Here is a 22542-nt window from a genome sequence, read left to right on the forward strand (position 1 = left end):
GCCTGTGTGAGATTTCATGACCTGTTCATAGCTAAGCTCATTCATTTCTTCTCGTGGTTGGTAACTGAAAACCATCAAGTCTTTAATATCTTTCTTCCCTGTGACCTTCTTGCTATTTTCAGCCACTCCTTTCTCAAGTTCTATCTACATTAAGTTTATATCGTTTCAGTTTTCTGTCTAATAATTGTGCTTCGCTTCAATCCATCCTTTACTCTTTGCTGGGTTAGTTTCCTGTAGGGGTTGCCCTCTTTAAATTCCTGTCCTGTCAATAATGATGGCAAACTCCAGAAGTCTTAAAGGATAATGTTGGGGGCACAGAGGTCCATGTGCTCAAATATAAGCACTAGGGGAATCCAAATGTTAAACACACAGGCTTGTTCTTGCAGAGGAGGGGCGCATCGCCCTTTATCCACACAGAAGCAAATATGCTTGTGTGACCTAGGTGCTATCTGTGTGGTTGACAAGATACCAGATCACCCCCTCCAAGCCCCTTTTTGAGCTTGTCAATCTATAGACCCTATCTCTATGGAAAGCATCATGTGTAGACAGTCTATAGAACTCACCTTTATGGGAAAATGTCTGTATAAAGAGTTTTGATTTGTCTTACACAGGAACTAAGTTAATCATCAGGAAAATCATTTTACCAGATTATACTGTGATTAAATATGCCTAAAATAAACTACCTGGGCTTAGACTCCCAAATATGGAACCAACTGACTACTGAGTTGTGTTGAACCCAGCTACCTTTCTGCCTCCCATGGATCATTGCTGTGCTGGCTGTGGTGGGTCACAGAGACCCACAGGATACGTTTTGGGGGGCTTGGGAGGTATAGCTCAGTTGGCAGAGTGCTTGCTGTCCACAGGGACCCAAGTTCAGTCCTCAGAACCTAGGCATAAAAAGCTAGTGGCAAAACAAGCCTGGATCTGGAACACACATTTGTAATCCCTGTGCTGGGGTGGCAGGAACAGACAGATCACTGGGGCTTGCTGGTCAGTCAGGCTAGTTTACCTGGTGAATTCCAGGCCAGTGAGAGACCCTGTCTCTGAAAAAAAAATGGAAAGGTAGATGATAGAAAAGAAATGGTAGTTTTTAGTCTTTAATTTTCAAAATAAAATTATTCTCTCTCTCTCTCTCTCTCTCTCTCTCTCTCTCTCTCTCTGTGTGTGTGTGTGCATGCACGCGCACACATGTATATGTATAGATTAGAGCTTTGGGACGTCATTTGTCTCCTTCCAACCACATGGGTCCCCTGGCATTGAACTCAGGGCATAAGACTTGGCAGTAAGCACTTTTACCCATTAACTCATCTCACTGCACAGGTTTTCATCTTTCTACACATATTTTATGGCTCCTTTCAAGTTTTCTCATCCATTCCTTTGAAGTGTATAGCCTGCCTAACATGGGTTTATTGCAGCCATCCATCTAAGATGGTGTATGTCTTAGTTGGGGTTTCTGTTGCTGTGTAGAGACACTATGACCACAGTAACTCTTAACAAAGGAAAACATTTAACTGTGTTTAACTGTGTGGCTTATGTTTCAGAGGGTCAGTCCATTATCATCATGGTGGAACATGGTAGTATGCAGGCAGACATGGTCCTGGAGAAGGAACTGAGAGCCCTACATCTTGATCTTCAGGCCACAGGAAGTGAAGAGAGTCACTGGATATAGCTTGAGCATAGGAGACCTCAAAGTCCACCGCCACAGGTCACAACTTATAATAGTGTACTTTGGGGGCCATTTTCTTTCAACCACCACAGTGTAGTTTTCCTACAATGTTTCCCTGCTTCCAAAAACTCCTCATGCTTCACCTATTCACCTCTCTTCTTGCCCTTAACTTGTACAACTTACCAGTCTACTGTGGTTATTTTTGCTTAGCATGTGGATTTAAGATTCATCCATGTTTGTTTAGCTTGTAGCGCATCCCCATTCACTTCTTAACTTGTAGCTCATTCCTGACTTTTTCTTTAGATTAATATTTTACAAAAATATTGAATTATTGATTTTATTTGGTGTATGTGTATATATGCCACAGTGCATGTGTGGAAGTCAGAGGACGACTTGCAGTAACTGGTTTAAGTTTTGTTTGTTTGAAGCAGAATATCATGTAGTCAGGGTGACCTTGAAAACTCTATGTAGGTGAGGCTGGCCTGGAACTCCTAATCCTCTTGACTCTACTTCTGAAGTGATGACATTACAGGCTTGTATCACCACACTTGGCCTTGATGAGTAATCATCAATCTGTCTGTCTGTCTGTCTGTCTCTCTCTCTCTCGTGTGTGTGTGTGTGTGTGTGTGTGTGTGTGTGTGTGCGTGTGCGCGCGCGCGCACGCGCACGCACGCATATGTATGTATAGATTAGAGCTCTGGGGAATCATTTGTCTCCTTCCAACCACATGGGTCCCCTGGGTTTGAGTGATCTGTGTGTATGTATATGAGGTCAGAACTTGATTTTGGATGTTTTTCTCAATCACTCTCTACCTTATTTTTGAGACATAGTCTCTCACTGAATCTGGAGCTTGACAATCGCTTGCTAGCCACAGGGATTCTTCCTTTCTCCACCAAGATTACAGGTGTTTGTCCTTAGGCCTGACTTTTTTTTTTTTTTTAAGTTTCTTTTATGTATATGGGTGTTTTCATCTGCATGCATGTGTATGCACCATGTGTATGCCTAGTGCCCATGAAGGCAAAAAGAGAGCATTGGGCCCCCCTGGAACTGGAGTTGTAGACAGCTGTGAGCTGCCGTGTGGGTGCTAGAAATCAAACTAGGTCTTCTAGAAGAGCAGCCAGTGCTCTTAACTGCTTTAGATCTGGCCTTGGTACTGGGAGTTCCAAACTCAATTCTTCATGCTTGCATCTTAAGCAATTTACTCAGTGTATGATTTCCCCAAGGCTTGATGGTTAATCTTTATTATAAACTGGACTGGATTGAGAAATAGCTGGGAGATAAGCAAAGCTTACTTAATTTATGGATGTGTCTGAGGGCATTTCTAGGGAGAACTAAGGGAGAGAGGACTGAGCATGACTGGAGTAGCACAGCTGCTTTGCTTCCTGGTCACCTCGATGTGAGGTGAGCAATCATTCAGCATGTTTACGGTCACAGTGTTCAACCTCAGCCTAGGCACAGTGCAGTAGAGCCAGCCGTGACCAGACGGAGACCGCTGGAACCATGAACTCAAGCTTTTATTTTCAGTAAGCGTTTTCTAAGATGGGTGTGTCTCATTGATAAAAGGTGACTAACACAATTATTATTAATTCTTCTATATAGCATGATGCCAAACCAAAGTAACATTTTAGTGGCGGCTTACTAAGAACCAAGTTGTTGTGTGTCACTTTCAGAATCTAGACTAAAGGGAAAGCTGAGGTTAATTTCTTTTCTGCCACAATGCTGCCACCGCTAGGTATGGAGGTGTAGTTTCTTCACGTCTTTTTCTAGTGATAAAATTAACTTTCCATTTGGCAGCAAGGCATCCATAGCCCTTCATTAGTATTAGTACTGGATATTAGTGTTCAGCACACACCCTGGGATCTGGGCACTGGATCTCCACACAACAGCTCTATGGCATGTTCTGGCTAAAGTTCAAGCTTTCAGGGTGCAGCAAGTGGCCAAGAGCTTGTTCTGGGGTTGCTTGGTTATGTGGTTCCTCCTGAATACTGACCCCACTCAGCTTTCCCCAAGTCCGATCCCTTTACCTGGCCACACCCCTTTTATTCCTGCTACACACACTTGGGCATGCATAACTTGGCAGGCTATGTTCTGCAGACACAGATCATGTCCCTTTTAGTAGGTACCGCTGCCTTCCAAAGTGGTTGTGCCAATGTTTGCTTCTGCTAGTGTACAGAGAGTATACAAGGGCTCTAGGCCTTCTCCAGACATCCTATGAGTGCTAGGTTCTGTCAGTCTAGGGCACTTCACTTCACCCATTCTGATGAGTTGTAATCTATTCATTGTGTTGGTGTGCCTTGTGTGTAGTTATTGTTGATTTTTTTTCTGGTTAGACGTGGTATTACTTTGCTACCTCAAGTTTTTTTTTTTAATGTATTTAATTTCAAATATTAAGTGTATGTATGTGGGTATGTGCAAATGTGTATTGGGTGCTGCATGGTGAGAGACTAATAAATTCTAATTAATAATAACTGTGATCTCAGAGGGCAGCTAGAGGCTCAAATAGAACAGTAGGTAGACTTTGCTCTTAAGTAGCAACCTTTTATTATCTTTTTCTTTTCCTTCTATTTGCTCATCTCCCTGTCTGTTTCTACCACCATGTTTTAAATTAAATGTATTTTTGACATGTACAAAATGTATTCCTATCATTCTCCTCCTACATCCTCTCTCACACCAGCCCTGTCAGCTCCCACCATTTCCCAGGAATTACCTTCATTCATATCTTGCCATTTTGTTTTGTGGCCCATTGAGTTTTAATCAGGGCTGTCTGTGTGACCATGGTTTGGAACTATAACCTGGAGCCTAGTAGGCTAGCCTGTTCTACCACCATTTTTATTACATCAGACTTCTCCAAGAATATCTTTGTTTGGAGCTGAGGTTTTCTATCTTAGGATCCTCGTTCTTTCACTGAATAGCATTTTCTTTTCAAATGATCTGTTTAGTGGTAAATAGAATTTTACATACTAAGCCCTTTGCATCCTAATGCCACCAGTGTTTATTTTGTACAGGGGAGTTTAATTTGTGATCCAAAGATAGCTTTCATGGAGTTCACAGAAATTTTATGGCTAACTTAGTGTTAGATTGCTTTTACATTTTTATTTTCCTAAGCGAACTGTCTCATCAACTTTTAAAGTTTGTTTGTTCTTCAGTTTTCCAACATAGTCAAGAACCCACTCTACATATGCCTCTGTGGTTTATACAGCACGAGCTAATGTGGGCTTTAGGTGCTTAACATATGTGTCACTATAGTTAGAATCATAACTGCGCTTCTAATTTGCAGACTTGTGTGACTCAGAAAAGAAGAACTTGTAGAATACTTGCCGTTGGGATCAGGTAAGGAAACAGAAGTACAGATACATCATAGCTAAAATGCCAGGTAGCAGAAGATAAAGCCGGGTAGTCACTGTTGTGTGCCACCTGTGTGATCTTTATCATAGTCAGGGAGGCATGGCCTTTGCTTATGTTCTCAGCAGATTTTAGAATTAACAATTTCCTCATTCCAGACAGTTTATTATGTTCTAGGTCCCAGGGGGATAGAAAGGTGGAAAAGATGGGGAGGGTCCAGTCTTCAAGTGGAAGTGGTCCAGCTCGTTCTGATGCAACTCACTCATGGCATTAATGTTTTGAATGAAGTGCTGTCTCTTGATGAGTGCTCATCCTTATTCTGACAGTGCATTCCACCACAGGGTGGGGTGTTGGTTGGTTTGGGACAGCTAAGCCATCCACTTCAGCATGCATGAGGTAGTGGCCAGAAACAGGCAAGAGGCATTGCTGCATTCTTCAGGACCCACCTAAGCATGCAAGAGGCTTAGTTGAGGAGCCAACAGTGGTCTGAAGGTAAAAGAGGAGAGCTTTTGAATTCTCAGATTTTGAGAACAGTGTGCTACCATAGACATAGTGGGCTTCTAGACAACAGAAATCTGTTTCTCACTGAGAGGCTAGGAGTCTGAGATCTCTGTATTAGAAGAGCTCGCTTCATCCTTCTTAATTTGGAGACAACCACTTTCCTGTGTCTCCAGGTGATGAGAGAGACATCTCTTTGTAAGATGCTAACTCCATTCACAGTGAGTCCTAACATGATTCAATTATGTCTCAGGAGCCCCCCTCCCCTTCCACCACCTTGGAAATTAGGTTCAACATTTGTTTTTTCAGGGGACTGTGAACATTTAGGCTGTAGCAGTTATACATGAACGTCAAGGACCACAGAATGAAGCTGGGAACCTGCACATGCCCATCACACTTTCAGTTACGTAACAGCAACAGCAGTAATGGCAAAAAGGGCCCCCAGATAGGACAAGTTCTATTTACCATTTCTCTATGAAGGAGTGACAACATTGTCAAGATCCTCTAGTAGAGGCAACCGGGACCTCCACGTGGATATGAGAGCCATCCCCTTTCTTCCCTGGCCTGGAATAGCTTGAGTAGCTCCCCCCCTCATTCATAAAGGTATTTTTCTTGAGTAAAGTAGGGGAAAGGGGAGAAATCCTAAAGACTATTTATGTGATCCATCTAAGAGCAAGGCAGCCAAGTTTGTCCCCAGAAACTGGACATGTTGGGTCAGCCTGAGCTGTTCAGATTGGGTGGACCTTAGTTAACCACCTGGCTCCTGCTGTTTATCCAGGATGTGAGTAGATTGTTAGCAGGGCCTGATGACCATTCTTGATTGTCAGCCTGACTGCATCTGGAATTAACTAAAACCCCCAAATAGGGCACACCTGTGAGGGATTTTTTTCCTGTACTTGAATCTGGATCTTTAAGGTGGGAAGACACACATTTAGTTCAGATCTTTTCACTTGGGAAGACCTGACTCTAATCTGGCCCACACCTTCTGTTGGAAGCCTATATAAAGACATGAAGAGGGAAGCTATTGCCCTTTGCCTGCTTACTCTTCCTCACTAGCAAGTCCATTCCTCTACTGGCATGAGGATTCCAGCATATACTGAAGACCAGCTGAGACAGCCAGTCTCATGGGCCAAACAGCTATTACTTGGACCTTCTGTTTATAGGCAGTCAGTGTTGGATTAGCTGGACCATGGCCTGTAAGTCTTTCTAGTAAATCATATATATATATATATATATATATATATATATATATATATATATATATATACATACACACACACACACACACACACACACACACACACACACACACACGTAGATATATACATAGTGGCAGAAAGTTTGAGAGAAAATAGGCTCTGCTTTCCATCTGTATATATTCTAACAAAGGAATGAGAAAATGTATTCATTACTCACCTCCTGGTATAGTTTATTTAGATGCACAGCTAGAATCTAGAGCCTTCATATAGCTAGATGCACCAAATCTTGAACTTTGTCCTAGTTTTTAGTTTAAGCTGCTATACCAACATGGCAGCAAGCCTGTTGTAATTGCACAGACTACACTGATTTATCAAATCTCAGCAGATGACCTTTTCTTTCAAGAAAAGCCTCTTTATTTTCTTGATCACTTGGGATGTTTTCTTTTAATACTTGGATTTGGCAGGCTTCTTTCTGATACCAAGGTGCCCACAGTGAACTCAGTGTGGGTAAACAGCTTGGAACACAAGCTGAATGAGCTCCGGCCACATGTGTCAAGTGGTGGCCAGCCAAATTATCCTCCATCCAGTGCCAGCTCAGAGGCAGTCACCAGCACTTCCCAAAGTCACACACACATCCTCTATTTTTGGTTTTGAAGTTGCTAGTCTGGATGCCATTGATATATGTTGGGCACCTCCTATATGCCATGCACTGACATACACTTTTATATATATTTACTCATTAGTTCTGAAGATAAGCCTATGAGATCTGTGATCGTCTGTCTCCCAGAGGGGAAGTGGCGGTGTGCTTACAGAGGGGGATGGATTTTATTACCTTGAGTTGAGTGTCTGGGAGAGCATACAAGATAACACAAGAAGAGTCAGGCTCAGATGTCAATAAGTGGATTAGATCTTGCCTTCTCAGCTCTGGCCTTTGTGGCAGTTATGTCTCCATTCTAGGACCTGACTGTTGAAGAATGTAGGAAATATCGGTACAAGTGGCAACTGGTCCTATATAGGCCTGAAGAGCCTTAAAAACTGAAGAGCATCAAACTTTAAGCCCAAGGAAACTCTACTATCCACTAAGAGTGAGTCCTGTGCAGTTCTGCACTTTCCCTTAGGAGACTCCATTCCCCTCACCTCTGTTCCTACATTAATGATCCTCACCAAGTGTCTTGGGTAGCCCTTTGGGTAATTCAGCTCTGGCGATGAGAGTTACTTTTCAAAGATTTATATGATCAAGGAATGTTGGAAGACTCGTGTTGCCAAAGTCGAAGAGGAACTGTTAAAAATTACTTCATATGTTTTGGGGTGAATAAAAGGAAAGTTGTGTAGAGCTTACTTATGGGGGGTTGTGAATATATAGTAGATTCTAGGCTTTTCATATGCATTATTTAATTCATCTCCAGCATATCCTGGCCTTACCTTCATTTTGTATACAAGAAATGTGATGAAAAGTCAAATAGGATCATGTTGCTGACTTTAATTTTTATTAAGTGTAAAAAATCTTTAAAAATTTTAGACTTATTTTCCTGCTTGGGAAAACAGTAATAAAATGTTATCTCACCTTGAAGTCCCTCTTTTTCTCTTTCTTCTTCTCTCCTCCTCCTGGGATTTGAAGGCAATGCTGATGCTTCAGTGCCCTGTTGGGATGTCACTTCACCCCCAGAACAGCCTCCCCGGACTTAGCTTTGTCTTTCTCGCTGTCTATGTGCTGTGTTAACACCATAACCCTGATCAGTTTACTGTTGCTTAATAGATGCTCATTTCATAAACAGAAAATGATAGTTGCTAGGTAATTGTAGAGATAATTTAGATGTGCTCCTGGAGCATTGCAGAGCTAATAGAGTCTTGCAGGGTCTCAGTGAGTCTCACAACAGCTCGAGTACACCAGAGTAGGCAGGACAGAGAGGGAGCCGGTGTCAGAAGTGGTCACGTGGGAAGTAGTATTGCTTGCTCCTATTGGGAAGAAATATGAGTTAAATTTGGACTGCATGGTTATTACTCAGTTCTTTCAAAACTACCCCTAATGGTATCTCTTCTTTTGTTTCCTCAAAATTAATTATCTTTTGGTAGCTATGGCAACACATTTGAAGCTCTGTCATGCATGCGATCTGTACACATTGAGCTATTTGCCTCCACATTCTAAACATTTTCCTGCACATCGAGAAATCCTTTACTACAGTGCCTTCTTTCCCTCTGTTGAAAACTGGCCTTTCCCGGCAGACTTGTAAGGACAATTCTGTACAGAATACAGAATGATTCTAGAATGAACTGTAGGAAATTCCCACTGTCGTTGTCAGTAGTGTTTGTGCCGTGTTTTGCTTGCATGGGCATCATGGGTAGTTCACACTTTCAACACTTAGCACATACCAGCTTGGTTGCCCAGCTTCCAAGCTCTGGGGCCCCATGCTCTCACTCTGTGGCTCAGAAATCTTCCTTCCTTGTGCAGAGACAGTGTGCCTGTTGTGTGGCCCTGCTATACCCAGTCCTACCTCTGTACCTATGGCTTTTCTTTCCCTGGGCTGCTTCCTACCCTGCCACCAACTCCCCAGCACAGCTCCCTGTGGGGGCTGGCTTCTGACTGGTTTTGCCCTCCCTCATTTAGAGGACTTTTGAGCCTGAACCTTAGCTCTCTGAGATAGACTATGTCTCTTTCTGTGGCCAGGGTATTGTTTAACTCTTGAGTCTTTCTTTTTATGGAAAGCAGGACAGATGACCCCTGCCTGCCAAGTGGCTGGGTTAGATGAAAAAAATCTGACCTACAACTTCTGGTGGCCAGTGGGCTTTCCACTCTTCCCACAGCACCAAAAATCTCTCTCTCTCTCTCCCCCCTCTCTCTCCCAACTATTTAAACATATTAATTATCTGTCTGTCTGTCTGTCTGTCTGTCTGTCTGTCTGTGTGTATACAAGTGCTTGTGGAAGCCAGAAGTTGTTAAATCCCAGGAGCTGGAGTTAGTGGTTGTAAGCCACCCCAGATGGATGCTGGGACCTGAACACAGGTCCTCTGTGAGAGTACTGTGCAGTCGGAAGCACAGAACCACTCTCCAGCCCCTGCCCTTGTTTCTTATGTTTTTGGTTGTGAGCCTAGCCTTTAACGGCTGAGCCATCTCTCCAGCCCCCTTGTTTCTTATTTCTTCTTTCTGTTTACCCTAAGTATTTACTTAGTGCCTGTTTTATGTTGGACTTTGTTTTAGTGGGTGAGGATATATACTGGAGGCAAAATAGAAAACTAATGAAAAAACATCCAAGGCACTAAAAGGACAAGACAACACTAAAATGTCCCTTTCAGACTACTCCTTAAATATTCACTCATTACAAATTTTAGTAGATTAAGAATAGTATGACAAGAGAAGTTACATATGTAAGTGTCCTTAAGGTTTTTAGGTGCTTTTAATGTTTTTTTTTTAAATGCTCTTTTATGTTTTTTAAATGCTTTTAATTTAAAAAAATGTTTTAAAATGCTTTTAATGTCTTTAAAAATGCTTTTAGTGGCTTAATGCTCTTTCAGTGTTTTGAAAGTGTCTTCACCTCTGTGTGATGCTTGCTTATGTTCATGCTTCTAGGTACAACATGGATTCCTTGGTGGCGTGACACAGTCATGTTGGTCTCAGAGTCCTTGTCACAGACACCCTTGTAGTCATGTTAACCAAGCTGGATTTTATCCAAGCAGTTGTTGTTGTTTCTGGTTAAATGACTCCCTTTTGCTCAGAGCGCCAACAGGAACCGTCATCACTTTGCTGCCCTTCAGTATTGCTTACACCTCAGTGTCTGACACGGGGAGACAATGCAAAAACCACTTGTGGGGCCAGAAAATGCACATTTCTCAGAGGGTGCTTTTACACTCTGGGGACAGGTGTTGATGAAGTAAAATTGTACTTAGGTCATAGGCCCTTTAGAAACATGTTTAATTTTTAGTATTTACCAAATAAATCCAAACTTCTGAGATATATGGCTCACGCTTTCCCAATAGACATAAAAAGGTATATGAATAGACATTTATTGGTTTGCCCCTGATTTTAGTGTTCACAGTTGCCATCCAGAAGGGGAGGAGTCCATCTAGGTGTGGTAGCTTCCATGTGGGAATTGGTATAACTCTCTATAATACTAGAATTGTAGATGCCGAAAGCACTCTTCACATACATTTGTGTTTCTTTTTATGCTCAACCCCTCCCTCCCCCTGTCCTACCTTTGCTCTTGCATTTGTCATGTAGTAAAAAACCCAAAGAAGAAAATTAGTGTTTTCCAAAACAATGTGGCATATAAGTAGAAGTTTGGACCAGAATTTGGGTAAATGCTTTCTCTAAGGGGGGGGGGCAAGAGTAAAATCATGCAGCTAAGTAAAATTTCTGGTCCCTTCATCATTTTAACCTCTTAAAGAGTCAAGCATGGTATTTACCTGGGTCTTCCTGTCTCTGTAGTCCTACCCTATGGTGACTTCACCACGCATGCTCGCACAAATGCACCAGCTTCAGCACGGGCAGCAGATTGACCTAAGCACTGCGGGTGGGTCATCCAGTACCAAATCTAATCCACACCGGAGACCCTGCCCTCAGCTCTCACAGTCCAGGCTGGCTAAGACGACACACAGGAGAAGGCACTCCAGTTTCACTTGAGGATCTGCAGCAGCTGGAGAGAACATCAAACAGATGGGCTTTTCCACCCTGATTATCCCGACTTCCTAAATTTAGAAATACATGCTTTAAAAAAAATGTAAATTACCCAAGGGGGTGGCGTAGCACATGCCAGGCTGTGCTAACGAGTGCAAATAGATGTCATCTGCCGACTCGATGCTCGGCTCCCACAGCTCCTGCTCTGTTCTGTTTCCTTTAAGTTTGCTTTCTTTTATTACTGTTTTATGGTTTTTTTTTTCTTCTGAAGCTGTGCTGTCAAGTCTCTGTTCACAAGTCTCTGTTGATTATTAGTTTAAGGTGTTCAGAGTACTTGCTTCCAAAGCACGTGCACACAAATTGGAACAATCCCGAGATTAGCATGACCCCTGTGCAAGGATGACATGCATATTTGTGAAGAGTACCATATTTTTTAATCAGATGAAACAAGAAGGAATACAGGGATACAAGGAAGAAGAAAGCGGAACAGGAACTTTCTGAAGGAAAACACTACCACAGCCGCAGCAGCTGCTCCTGCCTCAGCTGCTACCAAATCCAAGCACCTGGTCACTGTGTAAGAATGAAAGACGAAATCTCTGGCAGCTCCCCTGGTTGAAACACAGATGAAGAAACTAAAGATCAAACTCTGATATTTTGAAGAGCTGGAAACCATTAAGGGAGGCAACAGTTGCTTCCTGAACTTCAGAACTTCCACAATAGTTGCTTCCTGAACACCAGAACTTCCATGTGGAGCAATGGAAATATGCTGAGGTACGAGGCTGGCAACAAACAGAATAGCAGCAACATGGCCAGAACCTTCAGCAAGCACACCAGCACTCAAGGACCTGGTCCAGCAACAGGGCATCCTGGCATGATGCCTCATCAGCAGCTCCCTCTCTACCCTCGGATGCTGTCAGCCCTCCTCACCCAGCCAGGGCACACGCCTGATGCCTGGGAAGTGATATCTGGCTACATGATTCCCATTGTGGCAGCCCACATCCACCTACCTGGGGTTGCCCTGCTTCTCATGGTATGCTTCCGATGCCTGGAAACATCTTAGGACCCCGGGTACCTCTCACAGCACCAAACAGCATCTATCCTCCTCCTCCTCTGCAGCTGCTAGCTGCCTCCATTTGGAAGTGGGGGTCTCTCCATCTCCTGCTCCAGGCCTACCAACCTCAGCCTGGACGATACAGGGAGCCTTCACACACACAAGTTGAAATTGGGATGGCAAGACTTGCATCTCAGCTTCCTCGGTTTCTCTTGGGATTTTCCTTTTCAGAGACCCAAGCATTTCTCTCCACTCCTTGATAACTTCTTGTGTCAGGTCCTTAACTGATATTCAGTAAGATGGCCGTGTGACAAGTGTGCCCTGGTCATTGGGAAAATAACCCATGTCTCCCCTGTCCCATGTGTCAGGTGTTGACAGTTGGTCTGAAAGTCCTGTTGGCATTTGTATTCCATGTCCCTCTTTGCTTTGTCTTGTGCTTCAGTGGACAATCCTATATAATTACCATCCTTTCTCTCCCCTCCCCCATTTTGTTTTAAGGAGAGCATCCCCAGTTAATAGAAACCAAAAAAAGTGGTGATAGCCACAGAGGGACACACCTTAAAGCAGTGGTTCTCAACTTTCCTAACCCTGTGACTCTTTAACACAGTTCCTCACAGTTGTGGTGACCTCTAACCATAAAATCATCTCACTCCTATTTTCACAATGTAATTTTGCTACGGTTGTGAATTGTAATGTAAATATCTGATATGCGACTCCTGTGAGAATCATTACCCACAGGTCGAGAACCACTGAGGCATTATAAGTGACCTTACCTCTGCTTATCTGAGCTAGGAGTGGAGTTACCTGTTCTGAGACTTTCGCCACTCATGAATGCACCCAAACAAGAAGATGTGGGGACCGGGGAGGTACCTTGTTGATTGTGTTCCTGTGTGAGGACAATGAATGGCTGCACCCTGCCTGGAAGAACATACAACTGTTCCAAGTATATGGTGGAGGAGAGCACAAGCATTAGATCAAGCCCTGGCCGTACATCCTCACCATTCTGGTTTTCTGGGCAGATATTCACTAGGTAGTTTGCTTTCCCAAGGGCAGTGTGAGCTTTACAGGTTGGAATTTGGGGAGGCATTCCCATAGGTCTCCATACTAGCCAGGAACGTTAAAGGCATCTAGGCCCCTGCCTGGACACCTTTAGGAGGCCTATCTGACCATCTCCTACCACATCCTCTACCCTTGCTACCCCAAATCTAACTTAACTTTATATGTGTCTTCTAAACCCTTCCTCCTATAATAAAGGGAAAAGAAACACTTTAAAATAGGTAAATTGATGATGCTATTTTGTCTCATGAAACCTGGTTAGGTAGATGGGTTAGTTTAGTCCCTAACCCTCCTCCTGCAGTAGCCAGGTGAATGGGATTTCATGAAGCAGTGCTGAGGTTCAGAATGGGAGTGGGGACATGGGGCACAGTTAGCATGCTCTCAACCCTTCTCTGGGTTGTGGAGAATGCACTGAGGGGACGAGGACCTGGCTTTGCTCCACAGAATTGTGCTTTAAGGTTTGGGGTGCTCACACTGGGAGGGTGGGTACTCTTCCAGGGCACTGCTTTGACTTAAGGCAAAATGATTTGATAGTTTTTCCAGTTTGTCCTCCCATCCCTCTGTCATTCCATGAGTGGCAAGTGGGTGTTGTTGGCAAAGTTTCACTTTTTAAGTGTTAGATTCATTATTGATAATGCAAGGTAGAACATTTTATGCACATCTTTTTAAAAAATATGTGTTTTAACTCTACATAGCAGAGGCTGTAGGAAGGTGTACGTAACACTTGAGAACTTTCCCCTTAATGTCAGAATGTAAAAATCCACAGTTGAGATTTGCCAGGGGGCCCTGGTCACCATCAGAGTGCCTGGTTACTTTAGCTAAGGTAATCTCATTCCTTTCTTGTGTGTGTTCTTGGAGTAGAAATGGGAGTGAGCTTGTTACAGATCCCAGTCCCTTTTGACAATGGCCCTGGTGTTCCCCTCTTGCCCCCATTCTCTTCCAAAGAAAAGTCACTCCAAATGCTCACCTTTCCCCCCTGGAGTCCTTGAAGAAGACTGGGATACTGATTCATACTGTAGTCCTTTGTAACCTTTAACGAGATTGCATTGCATTTTGAAAGATACAAGTATAGATATATATTTAAAATTTTAAATTAATTTTACATGTCAACAATAGATTCCCCTTCTCCCCCTCCTGCTGTTCCCACAACACCTCCCTCAAAACCATTCCCAATCCAGTCATCAGAAAGAGTTAGGCCTCCCATGGGGAGTCAAGAAAGCCTGGCACATTAAGTTGAGGCAGAACCTAGCCCTTCCCCACCACCCCCGTATCGAGGTTGAGCAAGGCATTCTACCATAGGGAATTGGTTCTAAAAAGCCAGCTCATGCACCAGGGATGGATACTGGTCACTTTCAGGGGTCCTACAAACAGGTCAAGCTACACAACTGTGGCCCACATGCAGAAGGCCTAGTTTGTTTCAATGCAGGCCTCCCCAGCTATTGGTCTAGAGTCCTTGTCAGTTTGGGTCAACTGTCTCTGTGGATTTCTCCATCATGCTTGATCCTATAATCCCTCCACTCTTTGATTGGGCTCCCTGAGCTTGACCTGATGCTTGGCTGTGCATCTCTCCATCTGCTTTCATCCATTACTGGATGAAGGCTCTATGGTGACAGGATAGTTACCAATCTGATTACAGAGCAAGACAGTTCTCAAACCCTCTCCACTATTGACTAGGAGTCTTAGCTGGGGTCATCCTTGTGGACCCCTGGGAATTTTCCTAGCACCATGTTTCTCCCTCACGCCACAATGGCTCCCTCTATCAAGATATCTCCTTCATTGCTCTCCCACTTCATCCCTCCCCTCAACTTGACCATCCTCTTTCCTCATGTTCTCATCTCCCATCTCCTCTTCTCTACCACCCCACCCCCCCAGTTTACCCAAGAGATCTCATCTATTTCTCCTTTCTAGGGTGATCCATGTGTCCCTTTTAGGGTTCTCCTTGTTACCTAGTTTCTCTGGGCTGTGGATTGCTTTACATCTTATATCTGCTTCACTTATGAGTTAGTATATGCCATGTTTGTAGAGTGCAAACTTGCCCAGCCACTTTGGAAATCATTTGGCAGTTTCTCAGAAAATTGGGAATCAATCTACCTCAAGATCCAGTATTACCGCTCTTGGGCATATACCCAAAGGATGCTCAATCATACCACAAGGGCAGTTGCTCAACTATGCTAATAGCAGCATTATTTGTCATAGCCACAACCCAGAAACAACCTAGATGCCCCTCAACCGAAGAATGGATAAAGAAAATTTGGTACATTTGTACAATGGACTATTACTCAGCTATAAAAAAAAATGACATCATGAAATTTGAAGGCAAATGGATGGAACTAAAAAAAAAAAAAAAAAAAAACATCCTAAGTGAGATAACCCAGACCCAGAAAATCAAACAAGATGTATGTGTTTTCAAACACTGGTAACCTACAGCTCTCTTTCTGTGTTCATAACGGGTTACATTTCTGTAATAACATCCATTCAATTCTGAGAGGGATGGGATACTGTGTGGATTTTGTACAAATGTGTCTCTCAGTATGGATTTCTTTTTATTTTGTTGTTTTGTTTAGTTTTTTAAATGAGGAAATTTCTGAGATTTCACTGAATAAATGAAATACCATTCATGAATAAAATTGTAAAGAGACTATTTCCATCTTAGCATGGGGAAAAACATGTAGAATTTGATGGAGTTTCAATTAGTAGGTAAGGAATGTAAAATCAAAGTATGTTTGTTCATGGGGAATTGAATCCAGCCTTTAGTGTGCACTGTCTGGTTCTAGTGTTAGTGAGCAGGCCAGACCTCAGAAATCTAGACTGATGGAAATACTCACTTGGATCCCACTGAATAGTACTTTCCTGAACAGAAACTGAGCGAAGGGATCTTTTTATGGGGGCAGGATGATGTGAATTATAAATAGATTGAAGTCTGCAAAAATCATAGTTTGGAACTTTGGAATCTCATGAAAGGCTTGGAAAATACAATGCATAATTTTGAGAATAGCAGACTCCAGCAGTTTTCCTCTTCCTGAATTTGTCTGGGAAGACTCATCATTGAGCCTGCCAGTTTTCCTGTTTCTCAGAGGTCTTCAAGATGTCCTATCCATCTCTTCTCTCCAGGGATTTTTTTTTCTCTAAATTGCATGTCTATCACTTGTCTGTCTTCTGGGAACGGACAGACCCTGGGCCTGGGACACACTATGTTCAAGTCCTTCCCTCTTCTCCTCCTCTCCCTTCCCTAATAGTCATATATGAAGCTAAATTAGCAATACTTATCGACTATTGCATCTTCTCACCCATCTAAGTTATTATTTTAGTATAATTTTAGTGTGGAATTAAATCATGCCCTATTTTAAGTTTCTGATCCATATGTTATAGCCTTTGTCATCACCATTACAGGTCCATGTAAAATGGTGACTATAAATCATTCTTCCCTGATGCATTAGTGAGAGGTTTGAGCAAGCTAATTTACATGCCGGGCATGGTCCCTATCCAGGCAAAATATGCCATGTGTTTTTGTGTCTTTCCTTTTCTCCACTGGTGTCCCAGATTGCCAGAATGACATCCGAGGATGCATCTCCTCTGCTAACTCAGGTTTCCTAAGTACTGTATGCTGGATTTAAAAGTTTGACAAATAGCCACGGTGGTGGTCTATCCCTTTAATCTGGGAGACAGAGGCAATTGAATCTCTGTGAGTTCAAGGTCATCATGGTCTACAGAGTGAGTTCAATGATAGTCAGGGCTACAAAGAGACACCCTGTCTCAAAAAACAACAAAATCAAAAAGTTTGACAAACACAGATTCCTGAATTGTTGTGCACACCAGTGCTCAGTGCTGCTATCTACGGAACAGTGCCAGTCTCTCTCAGGCATAACCACATTTTCTTGTCAACTATAATGTAAGACAAGCAATTATCCTAATTTTAGAAATACAGAGGGGCTCTGTGGTGTGATTAAGCTGTTCCTTGGTTGTCAGGGCTATGGGAACTTAGATGAGAATCCAGAAGGGTTTTCTTTTAAAGTCACTAATCATGCCTGAGAAAGGACCCCTAAGTGGTCACCGACTGTGTTTTTTTCCCCCAGTTAACTTCATTGAGGTTCAGTTTGAGTTGAAACACTTTTAACTATATAAAGAGAATGGTTTTGAAATGGCTGGGTATATCCAGTGAGTGCCATTTCAGTAAAGATACAAGGCGTTTTTTTTTTTTTTTTTTTTTTTTTTTTGTGCTTACAGATCACCTGTAGCAGGCTTAAACAGCTGCTGGTGTATTTGTTGAGATTATGTATTAGTTTATGTTTGGTACACTTGCTTAGATAGAATCCTATAGTACCTACATTTTATTTTTTAATTAATTAACTAATTAATTATTTTTTTAGATATAAAGCTGTTGGCCAATGGCTTGGCTAGCTCTGTCTTAGCTATTAACTCATTTCTATCAATCTAAGTGTTTCCACGTGGTATTACTAGAGAGAGAGAGAGAGAGAGAGAGAGAGAGAGAGAGAGAGAGAGAGGGAGAGAGAGAGAGGAAGAGAGAGAGAGTCTGGAACTTTTATTCCTCTCACAGCCTACATCTTGACTCCTCTCTACTATATATCCCAGAATTTTCCTTGTCTCCTGGTCCCACCTATCTTGCCTCCTTATTTGCCAACAGTGCTTTATTAATTAACCAATAAGAGAAACATATTTACAGAATGAATCTCCCATCATCTCCTCTTTTCTGTCTAAATAAAATGAGTTTTAACTGTAACATAGTAAAATTACATACAACAAAACAAGAACTATAATTACAATACTTAGTCCATTGACATTATCAAGAATTAAAGAAAATATTCTACCATCTATTCTGTCCTTGTGATTCTAAAGTCTTATATGTAACTTATCTTTAATCCTAACTAAGGAAAACTATAATCATAACTATCTGTCTTCCATCAAAGATCACAGAAGGATATTATATAAACTCTAGAAATGACAGAGACAACTTGCTGCCTGGTCAGTCACCCAAAGTTCTTCTGTAATGTTGGGGCACCCATAGGCCAGAGTGTGTCTGACAGAATTTTAAACTGTCTGCCTGTATTGGTAGTTTGTCAGTCATTTTTCTCTGTGTCCTGCAGAATGTCTGGCAGACTCCTCCACAAAGCAGGAACCCTTCAGGACTGTCCATCTTGTTTTGCGAGTTCAGCAGTCACTTTCCTGTGGGTCCTGCATGTCTAGTTTATACAGCAACAGTCAAAAAGTCTAGGCAAGGTTTGCAGTCACTTTTTAGCAGTTTCTTGCCAAAATGGCTAGTCTTACTATATCAAAAGCAAACTTTGTAACAAGTTTCTTTAATGCCCATTTTCCTCTCAGTCGTAATTGGTTTTGCCAGGAGTTGTGTCTCATAGTCACGAAAAACCCTAAACCATTTTAAATGCCATTTTCTAAAGGTCTTTGAAAGGTTTGAAGACTATCCATCTCAAATATATTTTTGTATATTTAGAAATCCTAACTAACATAACTATTGATTATATACAATCTGTACTTAATTATGCATTACATTTTAAAAGATCTGTATAAACAAAATACCTAAACAAGAGGAGAAATTTATATATCACAGAATTTGAAAATCCATACCAATGCAAAATATTCATTCCATATCATTTTCCTCCATTTCCTTAAAAAAAAAAGAGAGAGAGATGACTGTGATCATTTCCATTTATAACTAACCTCATATAAATGAAAACAAACATTTATAAACAATTTGGGAATGTGAGTGTTGTTCTCTCCAAACTACTTCCTGCTGTTAGGGGGTGCTGTTTTTTGGGATCCCAAGAAGACCCAGAAATCCTGGCTGTAGTGGTCCGCAAGCCTGCCTTGTCCCAGCTGTTTTGAATGTTGGATCACCTGGGCCACTGCTTCAAGGGGGGGGGTCTTGCTTCATCAAACTATATTAGTCTGGAAGGAATCCACATTCTTTTCTCCAGTAACCTGTCCTTAGACTTAAAGTTTGAAGTCAAAGCAATTTTAAAATATATAAGTTGGATTAATTTAGCAGCATTGCTAAGCTTTTGTCAAATTTTAAGTGGAAGTTCTTAGTATGCATGTTGTAGGTGTCATTTTGTTATGTGCACTTTTCTGCCATCCTGGTCCCACAGCTGTGTCAACCCCAAAATAACACACAAGAGACACAGTATTAATTATGAAACTGTTGGCTGGTTACTAGCATGTCTTAAATATTAACCCATTTCTATCAATCCAAGAGTTTCCACTTAGATTCTGGACCTCTTCTCTTACATCCTACATTGTGACTCCTCAAGAATCCTAAAGTACCTACATTTTTAAACCTAGTATGTGGTTTAAAAAATAATTACTATCAATTCTAAGTCATTTTCCTTTTTTTTTTTAAAGATTTATTTTATGTGTGGGGATGTTTGACCTCCATGTATGTACCACATTGGGAGGTCAGAAGAGGGCATTGAATTACCAGGAACTATGGGTGGTTGTGAACTACCATGTGGGTTCGAACCTGGGTCCTCTGCAAGGGCAGCATGAGCTCTTAACCTCTGAGATCTCTCCAGCCTTGTCATAAAAAATTTTGAAGCTCATGTGAGCTTTGTTGTCAAGAACTTTATGTGGATATACCTAGTTTTTCCATTCTTCTGCTGGGGAACGTTGGAGTTGTTTCTAGCTTGGAGGTTACCATAAAATATAACTGTGGGCACATTTCATTTTTTTGTTGGGGTAGGCATTAATAAATGTTTGCAAAATGGTTGGTGTTTGTATTTCTTGGAAACTTTCAAATTGTTTTACAAAGTAATTGTACCATTTTATTGGTGAACTGTTTGTTCAAATATCTTGCTTGCTTCTTTCCTTCTTTTTTTTTTTTTTTTAAGTGTCTTTGTTTTCTTGCTATTGAGTACATGTTCTTAACTTTGAAAAGTTCCCCATTTCTATTATTATATCTTGGAATTCATTTTTTTTCTTTATTTTCTATTCTGCTTTTAAGCTTGTCCAAATGAATTTTAAAGTGCAGACATTTAAATTTTCTAGCCTTTCATTTTATTTCTTATTATAGCTCCTATTCTTTAAAACTAAGACTTTCTTTCTATTTATTATAGATGCCCATTTTCTTTGTCGAACATAATTGTGATAATTTAAAATCCATGTCTGATAATTACAGCATCTGACTCATCTTGAGACTGGCATCCTTGAAGGTTAATTTAATGTGTCCTATTGCTTGGGTCCTTGGATGCAACAAGCTGGTTAAATACCATTCTGAGTGTGCCTGTGAGGTATTTCTTGATGAGATTAGCATTTAAACTAGTCTTCTGTGAAAGGGCCTCACCCATGTGGGCAAGCATGATAATGTTGAGAGTCTGAAGAGAACGGGAAGAGAAAGGCTGGGTTCTGGAAGGTGCCAGGCTGAAGAAGCTGGGGTGTGAATCTCCTAGCCTTTGTGCTTCTGCTTCTCAGGTCTTCAGAGCCAGACAGGAATAACATCCTTTCCCCCTATGGCCATCAGAGCTTACTACATCAGCTTTCTTGTGTCTCTAGCTCACAGCTGCATGATAATGGGGCTTCTCCACCCCCAAGAATCATATATGCCACAGTACCTTGTTATAAATCTGTCTATAGAAGTGTCTGTGTATATGTATACAGGGGGAGGGGAGGGAAGAAAGGAGAGAGGAGAGAGGAGAAAGGTGAGGAGAGAGTATTAAGAGAGAGCTAGAGAGAGACTGTTTAATATAGCAGCTATCAATTGTCATTTTCTTTTAAAATTAGATTTTTTTCTTAGCCTTTATGAGGTGCAATTTTAAATCATGTCATCATTATATCGAATCAAGTGTGTTTTAGTGGAGTCTGCTTTCTTCTACCTTGTGTCTCTAGCAAGTAAGCAGCCATTTCAGTTGATCAGACAGCATGTAAACCGTGTCACACTCATGGTGAATGGTGGCTCAGACCTCTGTACATCTGTGGTTCATTGTTCAGCAAGAGACCCATTCAATATTTCTATGAAAATATATGTCCACGTTTCCACCTTCTGACCTCAGGTTCCTCCCATATTTTCCAGTTGCCTTGACCTCGCTGGGTTCTTCTGTCTGTTAGATGGCAGGTGTTCTGGCATATGGTTTCTATATGCAATGATCATGCTAGATGATAGGCTGTTGACACCAGTTCACAGTAATTTTGGTCTGTTCCATGCTTCATGTATATGTGTTCAAGTATCTTCCAGAACACTGGGTGGAATTTTTCATATAAAATTTGACACTCTTCTCAGTCATCTTCAACAGTCTCCTGTGTTCTATGTTGGCTCTGGACCTTTGAGCTGCTTCCTCTGCTTCACAGGGATAATTGTGATGATGGATTTTTTTTCTCAGTGGGAACTTATTGTTGAGAGCCATCACCATCATGAAGTCATCCTTAAGACAAAGCTGCAAACACTTGAAAGTCGTGTAGGCCAGGCACTTGGGCAGTTTGGACTTCCTACACACACACATTTGAGAGGGTGGGTTTTCATAACTCATCTACCAACTCAATGCAAGTCAACTTCAGAAATATCCTCAGAGACACAGCAGAAACAACTTTTTACCACCCATCTGGGTTTTCCTCAGTACAGTAAAGTTGACACATAGGGTTAACTACATAGGGGCTCCTGACTTTTCCTGTTTCTCTTTGTGTGTGTGTGTGTGTGTGTGTGTGTGTGTGTGTGTGTGTGTGTGTGTGTGTTTGATTTTCAGTAACTTGTAGGCAACATTATAATTGGAAGATAGTTGTACAATCTGGACCGCATGAATACTGTTTTGTTAGACTGGTTTCTTGTCCATGGTGTATCCTTTGCCACCTACAATGGTTGTCCTAGCTCTGAAACAGGCCCATAAAGAAGAGGCTTGTGAGAGGATGCTTTCCGTGGGTTGCAGACAAGACGCCGATAGGATGCTGGTAGGACGCCAATAGGAAAGGTCCTCTGCAAACCTTTCTCCATGTGTTTGTGTATCATCATCCCTTTGTTTCTCTTCCTCGATTTGCTTACTGTTACTGCTATTCTCATTTGGCTTAATTTTACCAAATATACACCATTAACACCAAAGTATTATGTTCGGTGTCATGATTTGACTTTTCATGCTTAATTTGTAATCTGGTTATCACATAATTG

General features: G+C 41.8%; 1 protein-coding gene and 1 non-coding gene across 3 annotated transcripts in view; both read left to right on the forward strand.

Moving 5' to 3' along the window:
- The window catches only part of Igsf11 (immunoglobulin superfamily member 11), a 112403-nt gene that overhangs the window by 9728 nt on the left and 80133 nt on the right, over positions 1-22542 (forward strand). The window lies entirely within an intron of this gene.
- Positions 11645-11748, forward strand: LOC127227283 (U6 spliceosomal RNA). Its single transcript, XR_007834968.1, has one exon. It is a non-coding gene; the product is annotated as a U6 spliceosomal RNA (small nuclear RNA).

The sequence above is a fragment of the Phodopus roborovskii genome, unplaced genomic scaffold (genome assembly GCF_943737965.1).
Source record: "Phodopus roborovskii unplaced genomic scaffold, PHOROB, whole genome shotgun sequence".
In the NCBI taxonomy this organism is placed as follows: Eukaryota; Metazoa; Chordata; class Mammalia; order Rodentia; family Cricetidae; genus Phodopus; species Phodopus roborovskii.